Source organism: Leptonychotes weddellii, chromosome 9, assembly GCF_054177405.1.
Source record: "Leptonychotes weddellii isolate Sample4059 chromosome 9, ASM5417740v2, whole genome shotgun sequence".
Lineage (NCBI taxonomy): Eukaryota > Metazoa > Chordata > Mammalia > Carnivora > Phocidae > Leptonychotes > Leptonychotes weddellii.
Window position 1 is genome coordinate 72,051,804 of NC_138377.1, and position 17,672 is coordinate 72,069,475.

Here is a 17,672-nt window from a genome sequence, read left to right on the forward strand (position 1 = left end):
GTGTGTGTGTGTGTGTGTGTGTGTGTGTGTGTGTGTGTAGCCCTGGCCCTGGCCAGAGGAGCTGATGGGTTGGTAGAAAAAACAAAATAGCAAACTCAAAACAATTGAAAGATTATATGATAGTATGTGTCAAGTAAGACATATTTCTTTATAGTCCAATGGCTCTTAAATGAGGGTCTATGGGAACATTAAAAAAACACAACCACAAACAAAACCAAAACCAAAAACAAAAGACAGAGTTTTCTAGCCTCACTTCCCAAATTTCAAATACAGACAGTCTGAGGAGAGCAACAGTAAATATTTAAAAATCTCCTTAGAAACTTTTGTTTTGTCCTTTTGGAATTGCCCCTATAGATTACAAGTACAGTTAGAATTTCTGGAGTTTGGGGTTCTCAACAATACTTTGATAGAAGGTTGAAAATTAGACCTGGATCTTAGAAGCTGTGAGAGAGAGAGACAAAAGGGGGAAACATTTCAGACTAGGGGAACAGGAGGAGCAAATGCAGGGAATTTGGGCTCTCTGTGACCTGTTGGGGGGCAGAGGATGGAGGGTGAAATAAGGAGACCTATGAAACAGGAGTAGCATGTCCAAAAGGGAGAGCCATGAGGGCAGAGTGTCAGGCTGAAAATTTGCATTGACATTTGCAGATTCAGCATCGTCTTGGCCTATTTTTTTTTTTTTTCAGCAGTCTCTTCTAAAGTAGGTGGAACAGTGCTCCTGCTGGTCCTGGTAGCAAAGCTAGGTAACCTCTAGTTAGCTCTGAGGATGTCTCATTTCTATCCTTGGCCTCCACTGTCAGTGCTATACAGCAAAACCCAGATCCAAATGTAAGGAGAAGACCAATGGTGTTTGCTGAAGGGACACCTCATCTTTGCAAGGAAGTTCTGGATCAGCTGGTTGAGTCGAGACACATGGAAAAGCCAGTTCTGTCCAATCTGAGCCAGCCTCTTGCTTGGTGATGGGCTCCAGGAAGTTGGCAGCTCAGCTGACTCACAACTTGGGTTTGTGATACTGACACTGTCTTTTACAGGAAAGGTTTATGCAGGACAGAGGAGTCCTAGCTAGGAAGACTTCTGAGAAACTAGAAAGATTTTAAAAGAAAAAGTTGCCATGTGCCTTTGCTATACGTAACTCTGTGTTGAACCCAGGACTGTGCCTCCCTTCCTCCCAGCAACCAGCAGCTTGTGCACGGAATCTGATGTGGAGTTTGTCTTTCTGAGGGATCCCTTCTTCCAGAGCCTGGTCTCCCACAGCACTGCCTCCCTGGGACTGCTCTTCTTTGTGTCTACCCAACGTCTGGACATGGTCTGTCAACCTTTCCCTTGTCGGGTCTCCCCGATCCTGTGTCCTTTGAGATCAAGCACAGGCATTTGACAAATGGAACCTGTGTAGAGTAAATTCTGTAACAAATACAGAAAAAGCAACAGAAAATCCTATAGTCTTTTGGGCTCTGACAGCTCTGTGAATCAAAATATTTAGGGCTCGGGAAACTATCGTCAATCACTGTCATTGGAGTTTCTGATGTCCACTGCCCTTCATGGCTATGTAAACACGGAGCTTCTAGAAACATCTTACCTCAGGCAGAGTTCCATGGTGGGAATTTCCTGCTTTGTGGTGGAGAGTGAGGGAAGAAATGTGTTTTGGATAGAAGGTCCTTTCCAGGCCCTTAGGGCACCCTCTATGAGAAGGCTGTTGCTGTCAGTGAGTTTGCTGCCCAGAATTTGTTAGCTCTATAGATTCAGACTCAGATATTCTTCACTACTGATGTTCAGGTGTGATCTGCCGTATTGTTACTGTCCTTCCCCCACCTCACATAAAGAAATACAACAAAACAGTAGTCCCATAACCCAGAACCTCAATAAGCTATATACTCTTAGTAGAAGTGAGGGCAAGGACATTTGCTATGGGAGCATATTTTTTTCTCCCTTCCTGCATGCACAGACTGGTGTCATTTGTTGGGGAAGCCTGTGTGGGGTGTGTGCTCAGGTGACTCATGGCGAGGGCCACACCCCTTTGGGGAGCATAAGCTCTCTCATGAAGTATAAAAGAGTCCTTAATATCAGACTTTCAGGTCACTCACAGGCCTTGTTTTGAATGAACTGTGTCACTGAATGGGTGAATCCACATCAGGGGAATAGGTCAGACTTCTCCAGCAGTATTTCTGGCAACTGTTTAGAAGTGTGCTGGGCTTCCATGTTTAGTAGTTGAGAATCTCACTGTGCCTATTTTCTAGGATGCACCTGCAAGGGGTCCAGCACAGACCAGGACCTCAGTGAGGGAAATTCTATGGGGTGCCGCCATTGTTTCTAGTGTCCTTTAAGTGCCATGAAGGCAAAGCCTTGTCTGTCTTGTTCACCATGGTGTCCTCAGTGTTTGCTCAATAAGCCCGGGTTGGATGCATAAATTGATTGCCTTCAATGGACTGAGTATGGTGCTAGGGGTATGAGCTAAGTATGGTATGGTATGAGTTGACTTAGAGGTATGAGCTGGCTAAGACATGGGTGCTATCTTTGAAGAGTTCTTAGGTTACTATGTAAGGCAAAGAGTTGGGGGAGAAAGCAACACAAAATGTGATAATTGGTTTATGTAAAGGTCCTAAGGGAGCTGCAAGGAGGGAGGTAATTGTGTTGGGGGGCATGCCGGTGGATCAGGACTTCATGGAGGAGGCAAACATGGAGGGGACATGTGAAAGCTTGAGAAACGTGAAAGATTGAGAAACTTTAGCCAGTCAGAAAGATCTAAAAAGACTTCATGCTTCATCCAAGGAGTAAAGAATGAGCTGGATCTTGAAGGATGTAAAGGGGATGGATAGTGATGGGGGAGAATGATGCAAGCACGATTTCTATTGCTGAGGAACTCGCTGTCTAAAGGGAGGGTCAGGAACCCTCTGTGAAGGGGTTTAGCAATCACGCATTGCAGGATGTTACAGTGGGACCACTCCTGCCTCTGTTTTGACTGAGACACCAACACAATAGTTATTATCTACCAATGAACATGTAAAACAAAACCCACCACCTCCATACCTTCTGCAGCTTTACAGAAGAAGTAACTCTGAGGACATGTTTCCTGTCTCTCAGCCCCTCAGTCAGATCAAGATCGGTGCAGGGCAGGGAGGCATTTCCTGTGGATTAGACAAAGGCTACCTGGGAAAGACGTGAGGTGGAGCCACCTTGGGTTGCATCCAGTAAGGACAGTCCTGTTTCAAGAGACAGGAGAAACCGCATAGCAAAGAGCCAGAGGCCCACTGCCCAATGCCCAGGGGATGAGGAAGGAGTTGGAAGAGGCCACAAAGAGTGGAAGTACATTCCCCAGGTCAAAAGGGCCTGCAGGACAGATGAGAACCATGAAGAACTAGAAAAGCACTTCATGAGAGAAAGAGTTCACCTACCCAGGACACCAGCCTGAACCATGTGCCAGGCTCAGGGAGCAGAGAGCCATTGTCAAGTAAGTATGGTCCTATTCCCTCCTTTAGATCTGACAGTGAGGGAGTGGACAAGATTGTGGTAGGAAGAGGAGAGCTGAAGTGTCAAGCCTCCTTCCCCACTGTGGGCATCCAGCCTGAGGCTGGCCCATGGAAAGAGAATTCAGCCTCTTGATTGTTACATGGGACTAGACATCATTGTGACCAAAATGAGAATGTCTTTGTGACTTAAAGGGACTCCAATACTGTGTTATTACCTAGAAGTGAGCCAAAAAGCCCAAACACCTTCAAGGGGTTTTATCCAAGGACAGGGGAGGTTAACCCACTGAAAAAAAAACCATTATGGGACAATGGGAAACAAAAACAGTTTTGAGTACATCGTGAGTCATACTTATTCAACATGCCTATTACATATATAAACAGTGCTTGACATGTGGCAGGTGTTTTTCCCGAGTAATGGCAACAAGGTTATGAGGATGATACCAGAACTCCCTACATGGAGATACAGAAGTTTTAAGAGCACCGAAAGTCAAACCTAGAAGTTGTGGTTTGGGGTTGCTATGAAGTATTTAGGATCGTTAACTATTTGACCTCACAAAAGTCACCATTACAGGGTGATATCAGTGGCCACATGACATTCTGAATGAGGTAGAGGGTCCAGGGAGCCAAAGCCCACAGAGGATGTCCCTTTGTGGAAGACAACTAACGATCAATGATTCCTGCTCTTCTGTCTCCTTAGAAAATGCACGCATGAGTTGTTTTCACAATCTTTTCACAAATGAGGATGCAACCCTCCCTTCAGACTGGCCCCAAGGCGCCTAGGTTGTAATAGACCGAAGGCAGGGAATGAGCCCTTCTCCGCGGTTTCCTCACGGGGGCGCTGTGGTGAAATGGCCCATCACTGCCTTCCGCTCCACTTGGATCTCCCGCAGAGGCTGGAGCGAAACAAAACCACGACGTTTTCTCAAGTCCCTGGAAGCCCGGTTTCCTGAAGTGATTCAAGTTTGACCCACCAGTGGCGCTCACGTAGATTTGGGAGACAGACCTGCGGCAGGGGCCATGCCTTTGCTGCGTCTGAGGACCAACAAGCATGTGGGGGCATTTGGCCCTTCCAGAGTCTATTTGTTACGTTCATGGCGGGTGAGAGGTGGCGTGGGATGTTCGCTGGTATCCCCGCAGGTGTGGCGTGATCCAGAGCTGGCGGCCATGGAAGATTCCAGAACTTGGCGGCTTCCTGATGACTGCAGCGGCAGTGGGGTGCTGGTGGAGGTCGCTTCCGGGTTGTAGAAGAGAGCCACAGTGCCCGGGCTGGGCCGGGGCTGTAGTGTGGCTCAGGGGTTTGTCCCGGCAGCTCGACCTACAGTCGGTTTCTTCCGCCCGCCCAACGAGAGAGTCTATGAGCCATTTAATACCCGGAAATGAAGCCCTTCCTGCCTAAACCAGTTAGAAAGGATTCTGTCCTCTCCCGCTGAACCCCAGTCGGTGTAGGGTGGTATGTAAAAAATATAGAAAACAAAATGAGTGTGTCTGAGAAGCTCAACACAGGGAGCGACAAATGCGAGAGAGAACGGTTTTATCCGGAAGTGGTGGCTGACATTCATCTGTTCATTCATTCATTCATTCATTCATCTCATATTTAGTAAGGGCCTCCATGTGCCAGATACTAGGAGCAGCGAGCCATTCACTGGGGGAAAAGACCAATGGGATCTTGCACTCGTGGTGCTTAAGGTCTAGTAGCTCATTCCTCTTTCCCTCCTCCATTCTCTCTATCTGGCTGAGAGCGTTGACTTATCCTTCTTTCCATTTAGTGATCAGACAGCTGAGTGGCTTGCTCAAGCGAAGAATTCGGCTCCTAGGGAACTAAGTAAGAACTCCAGGACCAAAGCTTTACCCTCAACCCAGGCCTGTCATAAATGCTAGCGATTGAGTTTTCCTGGCCAGACACCGATAATTAACCAACAAAAAGAGCCTACAATTACTGTATCTTAAGATCAGAACAAGTCTCTAACTACCAGCATAGTAAATTCCCCTCTAAATTCCTTTTTTCCAGGCTGATGCATGTGTGCAGCCGCCATGGAGATGTGTCGCTGAGATCTTTCTTGCAGCGAGAACCTGCGGTGAGGCCTGCTGTCAGTGGCAGGTTCCCTGGGGACCCACCTGGGCTTTGGGAGTGATCTAGCCCTGCCCAGGCTGCCCTTGCCAAGACCGAGCTCAGTGAGGCCCCGGAGCCAGGTGTTTTACCTCTCCTGCCAGTCTTTGCACCTGAACTTCTTACCCAATCCTCCTTTCTGCCCTTTACTTTGTCCACAGGGGTCAGGCCTCTGTCATGGTCGGAGGCCTTTCCCTACCCACTCCTGCTTCCTCTCCTTTCTCTTTCATGGGTCTTACCTCCAACAAATCTCTCAGATCCTGGGGTCCCTGGGTGGCTCAGTTGTTAAGAGTCTGTCTTCGGCTCGGGTCATGATCCCAGGGTCCTGAGATTGAGCCCCACATCGGGCTCCCTGCTTGGCGGGAAGCCTGCTTCTCCCTCTTCCACTCCCCCTGCTTGTGTTCCCTCTTTGGCTGTCTCTCTCTCTGTCAAATAAATAAAATCTTTAAAAAAACAAAAATTTCTCTGATCCCTAACTTGGTCTTGGTGTCTGCTTCCTGAAGGACCCAGCCAGTTCGCTGTGCACCGAGACCTTTTCTTTGGAGAGGTTGCCCACTTATTTCTCACTTAAGAGACCTCCCATTTACTTTTGGCTTTTTTTTTTTTTTTTCTGGATGAAAACTCCCAAATCTGAGATTCGGATTTATTTGACCTAGGCCCACTTCAGGTCCAGCAATCAAGGGGGTGATGAGGGACCCTTGGAAGTAATCTGTGTAAAACAAATACGTTAGGAATAATATCGGGTACCTGGCATTTGGCTCAGAAATGTTCCTGAGCCTGGCACAGCCTGGGATAGTCCTTGGCTGCCTCTCATGGAGCTGGATCGTTCCCAGCAGGCAGGTGTGTGGCCACTCCTCCTGCATATGCTACTGTAATTGTGGGCACAGTGAAAATCAGTGACCCAGTGACAACGCCCTTCCCAACACCTGTACCCTTCGCCTGCTTATTCTTCAAGGCCTAACTCATCTGTCTCCCTTGTGAAGCTTTTTCTGCTCTACCAGGGAGCTTCTCTCTGTCCTTCGGCGTTCCAGTGTGGGGTGGGCGCAGTTCCCACACTGCATGGCAATTATCTGAACACATCACTCCTCCCTAGCTGGGTTGTGAGTTGGGACAAGACGATGTCCTTCTCAGATATTTTATTATTCTCCTCATAGGTGTGGACCTAACATTTTGTAGGAGCCCAGTAAGCACCGAGTGAGTAGTAGGTGCAGGCCTGTCTGGAGCAAGGCAATGAACCAGACACTTCTGAGGAAGGTCTGTAGCCTGGGATTCTAGTTCCAGCCTCGGCCTGGGGCATTCCTGGGCATCTGGTCGGTTCAGTGATTTTTGGCTCTTTTTCATGGCATGGGGAAAAGTAAGGAACAGAAGGCAGGAGTCCAGCTTTGGTTCCTCATTGGGTTTTGGTTTCCTTGTCTCTGAAAGAGGACGTTGGCAAGATAATCTGCTGGGATTTTGTGTGTGGGGACATGCGGCTGTGTCATCTGCTGGCCACTTGCTTCCCTATGGCTCACTAGAGACGGATCCTACCTCACTGTTGCCTGAATGTCCCCCAGACCCACTTGCTCAGGTTTGGTGCAGGGAGAGGCTCTTCTGCCTACAGCATGTGCTCAAACTTGAAGGGTCTGAAAGAGGAGAGACACATTTCTCAGGCGCCTACAATAGCTGATGCTTTCACAGATGTTATTTAAGTGTTTATTTCTCTGTACAACTCTGCAAGGTTAGTATTATGATCTCTAATTTTAAAGACGAAGAAATAAGACTCAGAGCACCTGGGTGGCTCAGTTGGTTAAGTGTCTGCCTTCGGCTCAGGTCACAATCCCAGGGTCCTGGGACCAAGCCCCACATCAGGCTCCCTGCTCCATGGGGAGCCTGCTTCTCCTTCTCCCTCTGCTGCTCCCCCTGCTTGTGCTCTCTCTCTCTCTCTGTCAAATAAATAAATAAAATCTTAAAAAAAAAAAATATGAGACTCAGCAGGCAAAAAAAATTGCCATAGGTCACACAGCTAATGAACTAATAGAGGTGGGGTTTAGGGCCAAGTGTCCAGACTCCTCCTGCAGAAGGAAGGCGTGAGGAAAGGGACAGAACTGGAAAGCATCGAGAATGTTTGGGAACTAAGGAACAGTGCAGACAGAGGGCGGAAAGCAGAGGGCCTTTAAAGGGGAAAGTGTGGCCCGGTAGAACTGGGCGTGCCCATCAGCCAGTGACAGTGGACTTGATAAACTGTGTGCTCTAGGGAACCATGGACAGTTTTGAGTACAGTTAGGACATACTCAGAATCATATATCATGAAAGTTAATCTGGCTGTGGAGTAAAAAATGGAGTGAATGGGGAAAGTCTATGGGACTAGCCTTCCTCCATGTTAAGCTGCCCAATAAACAGCACCTCTCTGTGCACAAAACTGTGCTTCACGCTGAAACATACAGAGATGAAACAGACCTGAGTCCTGCCTTCAAGGAACTCATTATCTCAGAAGAGATGACATGAGGACTGCGAGAGCAGAGGGTCTTAGAGATGGGTGTGCTAAGGAGGTACATCTACATCCCTGTCTCATAGAGTTCCCCCTTGGATAAAACCCACCGGTTTTCAAGGGGTCAGAGATGAGGTTTTGCATATCTCACGTACTGCAAATTGGGTTTCCTTTTTTACTGTCTGCTTGGATGTCTGAATGTTTGCCTCTCAATATAAAAGCAAATTGTCACTCCCTGCCTTTTCTCCTTCTCTGTTAAGCCTCCACTCTCCTTCCCACGTGTGAGTCAAGGTGTGAGAGACTGCCGCAGGTCGGGACCGCAGTCTGGAGGCGGGACGGGCAGAGCTTCCTTTGCTCCCATCTCTACCCGGAATTAAGGATCCTCTCACTGGCTCCTCCTCTTCTCCACCGAGTCCCGGACTTCCGGACTCTGCAGGTGTCATTAGCTCAGCATGGTCCTCAGATCTCTTTGCCTTGGGAAATGTGGAGCAGCTCTTACTTCTGTTTGTCTTTGGCTTAATGTGCTTACCGGTTGTTACTTTGCAGGCGCCCCACACGTTACAGACTGATCCGCGCCTTCAGCTACCCGCCGAGTGCTGAAGTATCAGTTCTTGGATATTTCAGTAACAGTTTCAGGCGGGACATTCCCAGCTTTTAAATAGATCTCCTTTGAACTGAACATGCAGGCAATAGAGGAACCAAGGCATTATTTTTTTTCCCACTTTGTGTGTGTGTGTGTGCGCGCGCTTCTCTTTTTGTGTGTTCAAGCCTCTCCTCTGCGCCCAGGACTGTGTTGTGAGAGATGGAGCAGGGGGAAGGGTTATTTGTGTATTTTTCAAAAAATTCATAGAATGCTCTATGCCAGGTGTTTTCCAGAGACCTTCCTCTTTTGGTTCCGGCTCCACAGCAAGGAGCTGCCACTGGTTAGATTGGTTCTGGTGCCATCGACCTGGAGCAGCTGAAGATCATGCTTTCATTTGTTTTTAGATGTTTCTCTCTTCCTGACAACCACCTGCATCCCACACAGCAGCCAGCAGGGAGAAAAGCCCATGATGGAATGAGAGCTCTGAAAGTGAGAGGAATCCTAAACTAAAACCAAACCACAGCTCTTTATAAGGCTCTCCGCCCTGGCTGTCGCCCTTGTCATCAACTTTCCCTTTTTGAAAACTAGTCAGGGGCCTGCAGAAACCTTCATGCTAATACTGATATGATTGTGCTTATCATCACTACTTAGGTTCATAACATTAAATATTTAGAGTTCCACCCAGCACGAGGTGCTACGTCACAGCTGTACATGGAGGCAGAGTTTCTCAAAATCCTCAATATCACAATGTAATAAGGTAAATGTGGAGGAAGAAAAGCTCTGAGAATCAGAAGAGCCAGGTTCTGGTCCCACCTCTGGCCACTTTGCCTTAGTCTCCCGATGATTTAAGAGAGGGTTGGAGAAATGAGTTTGTGCTTCTGGTTTGGGATTCTGTGATCCTAATTTCATCACTTCTCTCGTCACTGCTTCTTATTTTCTTTCTTTAACCATCTTCTCTCCTCTCTCCCTTCCCCACCTTCTGTCTCTCTTCCCTTCCCTTCTCAGCCCAGCTGACCATCAACCCCATTGCCTTAGTTTATAAGTAACAGCTTCTAGAACATAATGCACAAAAAGCATGCCTGTTATTCCAAGCTCCCAGAGGAATAAGGAAGAGAAGAAGCTGCTCTTTGCCTTTATTGATGAACTCCTGGGGAAACTGAGTCCCCTGTCTCTTACCAACTTGTAGAAAAGTGGTCATTAAGGTTGAGACCCCAAACTGCTTTTTCTTCTTAGCTGCAAACTTTAAAAGAGGTTTTCGGGAAATCAATGGAGGCAGAAATAGATTAAATGTTGCTAGATCTTCTGTTCTCCTGGCCTCATGGGTGGGACATAGCTTTCCTTTTGTAAAATGGGTTGAAGTGCCTGGTTACTTCAGAGAAAGAGCCAGTCTAGGACATATACCAGAGCACTCTTCAAGCTATTAGAGTTTAGGGAGAGCTCATGCATGGCATCTGACATCACCCAAGAGGGCCGGTATGATAGATAGTCTCCAAAGATGGCCATCACCAATGCCTTCCCTCCTCGTGTATGCATGCCACTTGACCCCTCAAGAGGTGTAAACCATTTTCTCTCCCCTTGAATCTAATCGGCCTTGTGATTTGTTTTGACTAGCAAATAGAATGCAGCAGAAGTGATGTTCTAGGTCCTCCAAGCCCAGGCCTTAATAGAATTGGCAGCATCTCTTTCCTCCTCCCTGGAAGCCAGCTGCCATGTAAGAAGTCCCAAACCCTGAGAACAGTGTGCTTTGAGGAAGCCCAAGCTATCCATGTAGAGAAACCCAGGGAGGAGCACTGGGGCACTGGATATATGAGTGAAACCTTGACTCTTCCAGTCCGGCCCATGAATGCAGCCTAGTGACTGACCCCGGCCTATGCCACCTGAAGCAGAAGAACCTACCAACTGAACCAAGTCAACCTACAGAATCACGAGAAATAAATCATTAGTATTTCAAGACACAGTACATTTTGGGGTGGTTTGTTTGGCAGCAGATAGCTGATGTCAGGCTGTTGGTGCTATGAAATTTTATATAACCAAATCCTGAGGCCTGAAGACATTTTGAGCTTCTCGAGCTTTAATCTGCAAAAAAATCATCAGGACATACCATTAAAAGGCAGTTTCTGATTCTGTAGGTCAAGACTGGGGTCGAGATTCTGTATTTCTCAGCAGCTCCTAAGTAATGTGTATGCTGATGACATAGCACCAGGAGTGCTCTCCGAAGGGCATGGCCAGTCCCCAGCCTCCAGAAAGTTCCAAATGAAATCATCGTAGAAAACCTATGTGTATTTGAGAAAAGACTAGTTTGCAAAAAGGTTCTGGTCATGTACATTTGGGAGACACTCCCTACTATATATTCTACTACTAGAGATTCACAATATAGACTTGCTGGCGGAAAACTCTTAGAGCTCCTCCAGCCAGGAAACCTGCTTGATTGTGATTAGCACAGTGTTTCCTGGATTTATTTGGTTATACCTATTAATGTCTTCAAGAACTAATGTTCTGTGGATCGTACCTGGAGAAACATAAAACCACTGTGCATGTGTGTTTGCAATTAACTTAGCAGATTTCTCACTGTCCCTCAATAATGAATCCTATGTCACACATTTTCACAACCCAGGTGTTTGTTCGTTTTCCCTTGGATCTAACCTAAGTGTATGAAGGTGTTGCTTCAGTGTACGAAGTCCCTCTTCATTTCTCACGGAGCCAGTGGACAAGCATCTCCCCATTGTCTAGCCCTTTCTATACTTGAATGTCTGCCCTCCTTCTCAAGGTCCTTCATCTTCCACTGCTTCCCATTTTTCTTCCTGTTTCCCAGAACTCCATTGTTCTTTTTCCAGCTCTACCACTTAACCAGCTCAGTGACCTTGGAGGACTGTCTGGATATCTCTAAGTATAAATACCCCCAGTTGCAAGGTGGTGATACTCTGAGTATTTGGGTGAGTTTTAAATGAATCAATCTATGTGGAACGCTTAGCCTAAGGCCTGCAGTCCCAATGACTCAAGTGTCAGCTTTTGTTGTCACTGTTCTGGGTCTAAGCTCTGTCCCAGAGCTCCAGCTCTCCAGTGTTATGGAGGTTCATGTCCCACTGAGGCTGGGGAGGAGGGGAGAGACGGGGGAGGGGCAGTGCAGCTGATCCAGACTCCTCTAATTCCACAGCCTGATTTGAACTGCTATTCTTAGACACCTTCACACCAAAGCTTTCCCCTGGTACTGCTGAGCAGCTTCAGAAAGTCCAGGCTAAAGTTAGAATCCAAATCTGTGTCTCTGGAAGTCCACCCACTCCTCATCTCTGGAAGCGGTTCTTAGGGGCCGACACTGGCATTTCAAGGGTTATCTGCTATTTTTACATTTTTGTTGTTTCTTTGCTGAAACAAATCAGGGATTGTCTCCCAGAAGCCAGACTCAACACTGGTAGGTTTCCCACTGCAACATGGCTCTGAACAACGCCACCTCTACCATCTGCCCTTTAGTCCAGAGACTACCTGTAAATACGGCCAAATTCCTTGCTGCTCTTGTTCCCCAGTAGCTTAGGAGAGAGCAGGCAGCTTCTCATCCATATTAAAAAGCTATGGCACTTTTCTTTTCACTGGCTCCTCTCCCCTGCCATTTGCAGACCCCACTAATGGCATCACATGGTAAGGCTCTGCTCCTATAAAGGGCGCAGAGAGTAATGCAAGCTGTCCCCAGTTCTCGCTTCCGTGGCCTTACAAGGAAGTAGCCCTGGTCACAAGACGAGCCGCCTTTTCCATGAGGTGGGAGAAAAACCTGCTGGGTTTTGTTTGCTTTCAAGCTTCATATGGTTTCTTCACGTGTGCCGATTTGATGTAGTTATTATCGTATTTCTTTGTGGGCACCAACTGATGTCCTTCACTCGGGCTAGAAGCAAAAGCCAGAGCAGAGGACTGCAGGACTTCGGGGTGTGTGCGGTACTCGAATGCAACAATTCAGCTTCTCTCTGCAAGGGACAGCAAGGCTCACATTTCCACCTAACCTATAAATAGAGGGGGACCCATACCGATAGCTAGCAAAGATTTAATGTGGCTGATGTGCCAGGCACCGGGCTAACAAAACACCTTAGCTATAATCTCATCGATGGGCCCATTTGTATTTCCCTTTGACAAGAGCTACCTGAGGGATCTAAGGGAGAAGGGGGGTGACGTAACTTGCCTGGGGAGCATGTGCGTCTCACCCCTGTCCACTGCCCATGGAAAGTAGGGTGCTGTCGCTCCTACTTGAAAACACTTGGGAGTGAAGTCATTCCACAGCAAAGTCTGACAGATCTTTTGAGGGTTTCATGACCCTGAGACAGGAAGCTTTAGCCCAAGGTTTCTGACTATTTGCGTCTGAGAAAAATCTGTGTGCTGGAACTCGAACCAGTGTTATTCTCTCGTTAGCTTCCCACAGATAGGAAGCGCATCCAGAGAAGCTGCGACTTGAAACCGTAGCGCACATATGGTGCCCATCTTAGGACTGTTGCAGATCCAGAGAAAGTTTTTATTACCGGTCTCATTTTACAGTATTTATTCTGCTTCTGATATGAATTATGAAGGATAAAGTGGCCATGACTTTGGTTTCAAGGTGTTTTCGTCCTGCATTTTTTTTTAAGGGCCTTGTTCCTCGGAGTGTGTCTCAAGGACCAGCAGCAGCAACACCAGGGAGCTTGTCCTAAGTGCAGACTCTTGGGCCTCACCCCAGAATTATGGAATCAGAAGCTGCATTTTAACAGCATCCCACACTTATCCGTGTGCACCGGAAGTTTGAGAGGCACTGTTTTCTGGGACCGAAAGCTTGAGGGTGGGGTACAGATGGCCTAGTGCTCAGGCAATTTGTTCACCGGGCTGGCTGTACCTTAGAATCACCTGGGGAGGGGCGCCTGGGTGGCTCAGATGGTTAAGCGTCTGCCTTCGGCTCGGGTCGTGATCCCAGGGTCCTGGGATCGAGTCCCACATCGGGCTCCCTGCTCCTTGGGAGCCTGCTTCTCCCTCTGCCTTTCTCTCCCTGTCTCTCATGAATAGATAAATAAAATCTTAAAAAAAAAAAAAAAAAGAATCACCTGGGGAACTCTAGAACATGTTAAAGACCTGGCCCCTTTGCTTCAGATGCTGCATTCATTTATCTAGGGCAGGAATATGTGAAAAAATTTCTTGGGTGCCATCGGGGCTTAGCCCCACTGCCCAAAGGAAAGCAGAGTCCTGGCTCTGGGGCATTGGATAGGCTGTCATGAGGACATGGATCTGTACAAGGACAAGGGCTCTCTCTGCTGGACTCTCTAAGTCAGCATGGACATAGACAAGGCTTAAGGAAGGACAATAGGATCAACACTAAAGTGTACAGTGAAGCCCTATGCTGTGTAGATGTTTTTTTGAGAAAGCAATGAAAAGGGAGCCATGGGAACTAGGTTCAGACAGAGCCAAGATTTAGAAAAAGTGCACCACTGTTCTTCCAACCCAGTGGAGGGAGTGCTTACGGAGAAGAACTAATGTCCTTCATTCAAGATTTGAACATCTTTTATTTAGGGCACGTGCCAGTTTTAGGGCTGCTGGAGTTAGCAAATAAAAAATGCAGGATACTCACTTAAGTTTGAATTTCAGACGAACAAAGAATAATTGTTTAGTATACCATCCTAGTATGCAATATTTGGGACATACATTAAAAAATCATTCACCGTTTATCTGAAACTCAAACTTAACTGGGGGTCCTGTATTTTATCTGGCAACCCTGTTTAGAATAGTGAATCTCAATCAATACTTCTGGACACAGTGGTATTTTCAAAAAAGGTGCCCTTGGTGAACTGTGAGAGTGAATGGCTGTGTGTGTGTGTGTGTGTGAATAGGGATGTTTGCCATTGGGAGTGAGGAGAGAGGGATGAAAACTTCACTAATGGTAAAGAGAATGAGAAGAATTTCTTCCCAGTATGTCAGGAAAAATTCATCCATAAGTTATAGACTGAAAACACCAAAGAAGGCTTCATGAAGGAAATTTTTTTTTCCGTGAGAAATTGATTTTTGTGCATGTGTAAAATTATAGAAGGGAAATATGCTTATAAAAATTTCCAGCTGTGCACACAGGTATAAAATAGAAAGCAAATGTATCACAACCTTTCATTATCACCCCCAGAAGTTATTGCTCTTAACTTTCACTTGTGTATCCTTCCAGAAATTTTGTGAATTAATGTGTATACATAAGATTTTTTAAAAGTTTTTTTTTTTAAAAAAAGAGAGAGAGCACAGGCAAGGGAGAGGGATCGAAGCAGACTCCCCGCTGAGCATGGAACCCTATTCAGGGCTCGATCCCAGGACCCTGAGATCATAACCTGAGCTGAAATCAGAAGTGAGAATCTCAACTGCCTGAGCCACCCAGATGCCCCTGATTTTTTTAAATTTCAATTTAAAAAAACTTTTACATACTTCTGCAAGTTGCTTTTACTTTTACTTAACGATAATCTTAGATATCTTTTCCTATATGCACATGTAGAGGTACTGACCTAATTTTTTAACAACCATATTATAATTTATTTACTTATAGGAGTATTTTCATTGATCATTTACCTAAGGGACACTGAAAGGTACTTTCTCTATGCAGAGCTTCCTCTGTGCAGAGCCATAAATGGTTGCTTCTCATCATTCATATTCAATTTATCGTCGATACCCGATACCTGGTATCAGTCCAAATAGCATCCTCCCCAGGGAGCCTTCCTGTTCCCTGCAGCAAAAGTAGCTTTGCGCTTACGCAGACTGTCGCTCTTCCTAAGCAATTACCCTGTGTGGTTTCTTCAGTGGTAATTATTTCCATCTGAAATGATCTTACATGTTGATTTCTTTCTTGCTTGCTTGCTTCCTATCTGTCCTCCCCTACTGCCATTTAAGCCTGTGGGCAGGAACATTGTCTAGTTGATGGCTGTCTCCCCAGCACTGAGAATATCACAAAACACACAGTGGGTATGCAAAACATATCTGTTAATGGGTGAATGATCAAATGATGGAAATAAGCATACGGTGGCATATATCAAGATTAACAAGGGATGACCAGGAAGCACATGATTTCTTGAATGGGGCCAGCAAGTGGAAATAACTTTAATTCAAGGCATGTTGTTTTAAGAGACGGATACCATCCATGCTATGGGAGCCCATGCAAGGACAATTCATGTAGATGGGGCAGAAAGGAAAGGTGTCCCTGGGACAGTGAATCTGAAGTGACAGTGTAAGGATGAGAGTGACTGACAGGTGGAGACTGTGGGGATGGTTGCACAAGGCAGAGCACATGTCTAGATGAAGTTTGGAGACGGTGGATGCCTGGCATGTTTGGGGAGTGGTACCTTGGCCACCAAGGTAGGAGCTCAGGATGCATTTGTGAAGGCACCTTGGATTGTGGAGTTATTTGAATGCTGTATTGAAGAACTTTAACTTTTTTACTCTAAGCACTGAGACCATGAGAGGTTTTTAAGGTGGAGAGTGATGGGTTAATTGCATATTCTAAGAAGATACTATTGTCAGCAATGGAAAATATTTGTTGGAAGAGGGGGAGACTGGGGTCAGGAAGAGGCATTAACAGACAAAGAGAGATTTGCAGGAGTGGCCTTTTCAGATGGAGAGACTTAGTTATCTTTGATGTTTTTCATCAAGATCGGGAATCTGCAAATGAGGGCCAGTGGGGCAAATCTGGCCCACCCCTATTTTTGTCAGTCAGGTTTTATTTGGAAACAGCCACACCCATTCTTTTACATATTGTCTGTGGCTGCTTAGGTCATAGTAGTGACGGAGACCCAATGGCCTGAGAAGCCAAATAGATTTCCTTCCTTACTCTTTACGAAGTTCACTGGTACCCCGTCAAGATTAACAACATCTGTATATCCTAGGACTTGGGTGCCCCGATCAGTGGCATCATAAAAGAGAGCAAGATCTGTCCCAATCTTCTGGGAACCAAGAGCCACACTTTCCTCATCAACCAGCAGCTCCTGTTTGCCTTGAGCTTTGTCCTAAATTCCAGTGAAGTTAGGAGCCATAAATGGCCGAAGCCAAGATACACAGCTCTAGAAGGCTGATCGGGAAGGAGATTGTCATCCCTGGGCAGCTACCAAACCACACAGCTCAACTTCCTCAAGAACTGACCTTTGCCTTTGCAGAGCCCACACAGGACTGCTGCGCTCAGGGCCCTGTCTCCTTGCCTTCGGAGCTGCTTGCCACCCCGTCTCCAGTCTCAGATTGGACTTCCTCCAAGCACAGTTCAGGAGTTTCCTGATTTTCCTTAGCAGAAAGGAGAACAGCAGTGCCACGACCCCCTTTCAGAATGCCGAGGGACTTTACATGCACGCGCACATGGAGACCTATGAGTGGGAAACCTCACATTTGGCAGAGAGCCTTTTACCAGCAGCCCTGTTGCTAGGATACTTGTCATCTGATTGATGTTTCCAAGATCCTGGTTGAAATCCCTTTGTTTCCTGAGTCTTAAGGCTAAGTCTTCAGGTTTGTACGTTTTAAATGGAGTCTGTGGTTGTGTCAAACGAAATGAGTTGACATTTTCAACAAGCTGAAAATGCCCCCTAACATCATCCCTCCATTAGTAATAGTGACGCAGACTTTCCATTTTGGTGAATGGCCCTACAGTTCCTCACTTCAAGATGCTGGGTGAAGGGGAGTTTCCTTGCTGACTTTTTTCTCAGCTTGTTTTTTCTTTTGACCTCCCCACGTAAAAATCAATTTTTACATATAAATAGCTCCTACTCATTTCTAGAGTTGAGAGTTTGTTTGGAGGATGTTTACTGGGATGTCATCCGCCAAACTCAGTGCCAGGCTGCTCAGGAGAAAGTTAATTTCCTTTTGAAAATTGCCATTCTGAAAGCTGCACATATTTGATTGCCATCGTCAATAGGAACTGAAGTACATGTATCTTCATGCTGAGTGATATACCAGCAAGCTAAATAAAAATGATCCTACTCTTGCAACCAAAAATAGATAACATTGATGGGAACTGACCCCACCGTGACACACACAAAATTAGCTTTCAGGCTCTCTGAGCCATCATCCTTCAACGAGAGGCCTGGATGACTGCCAATC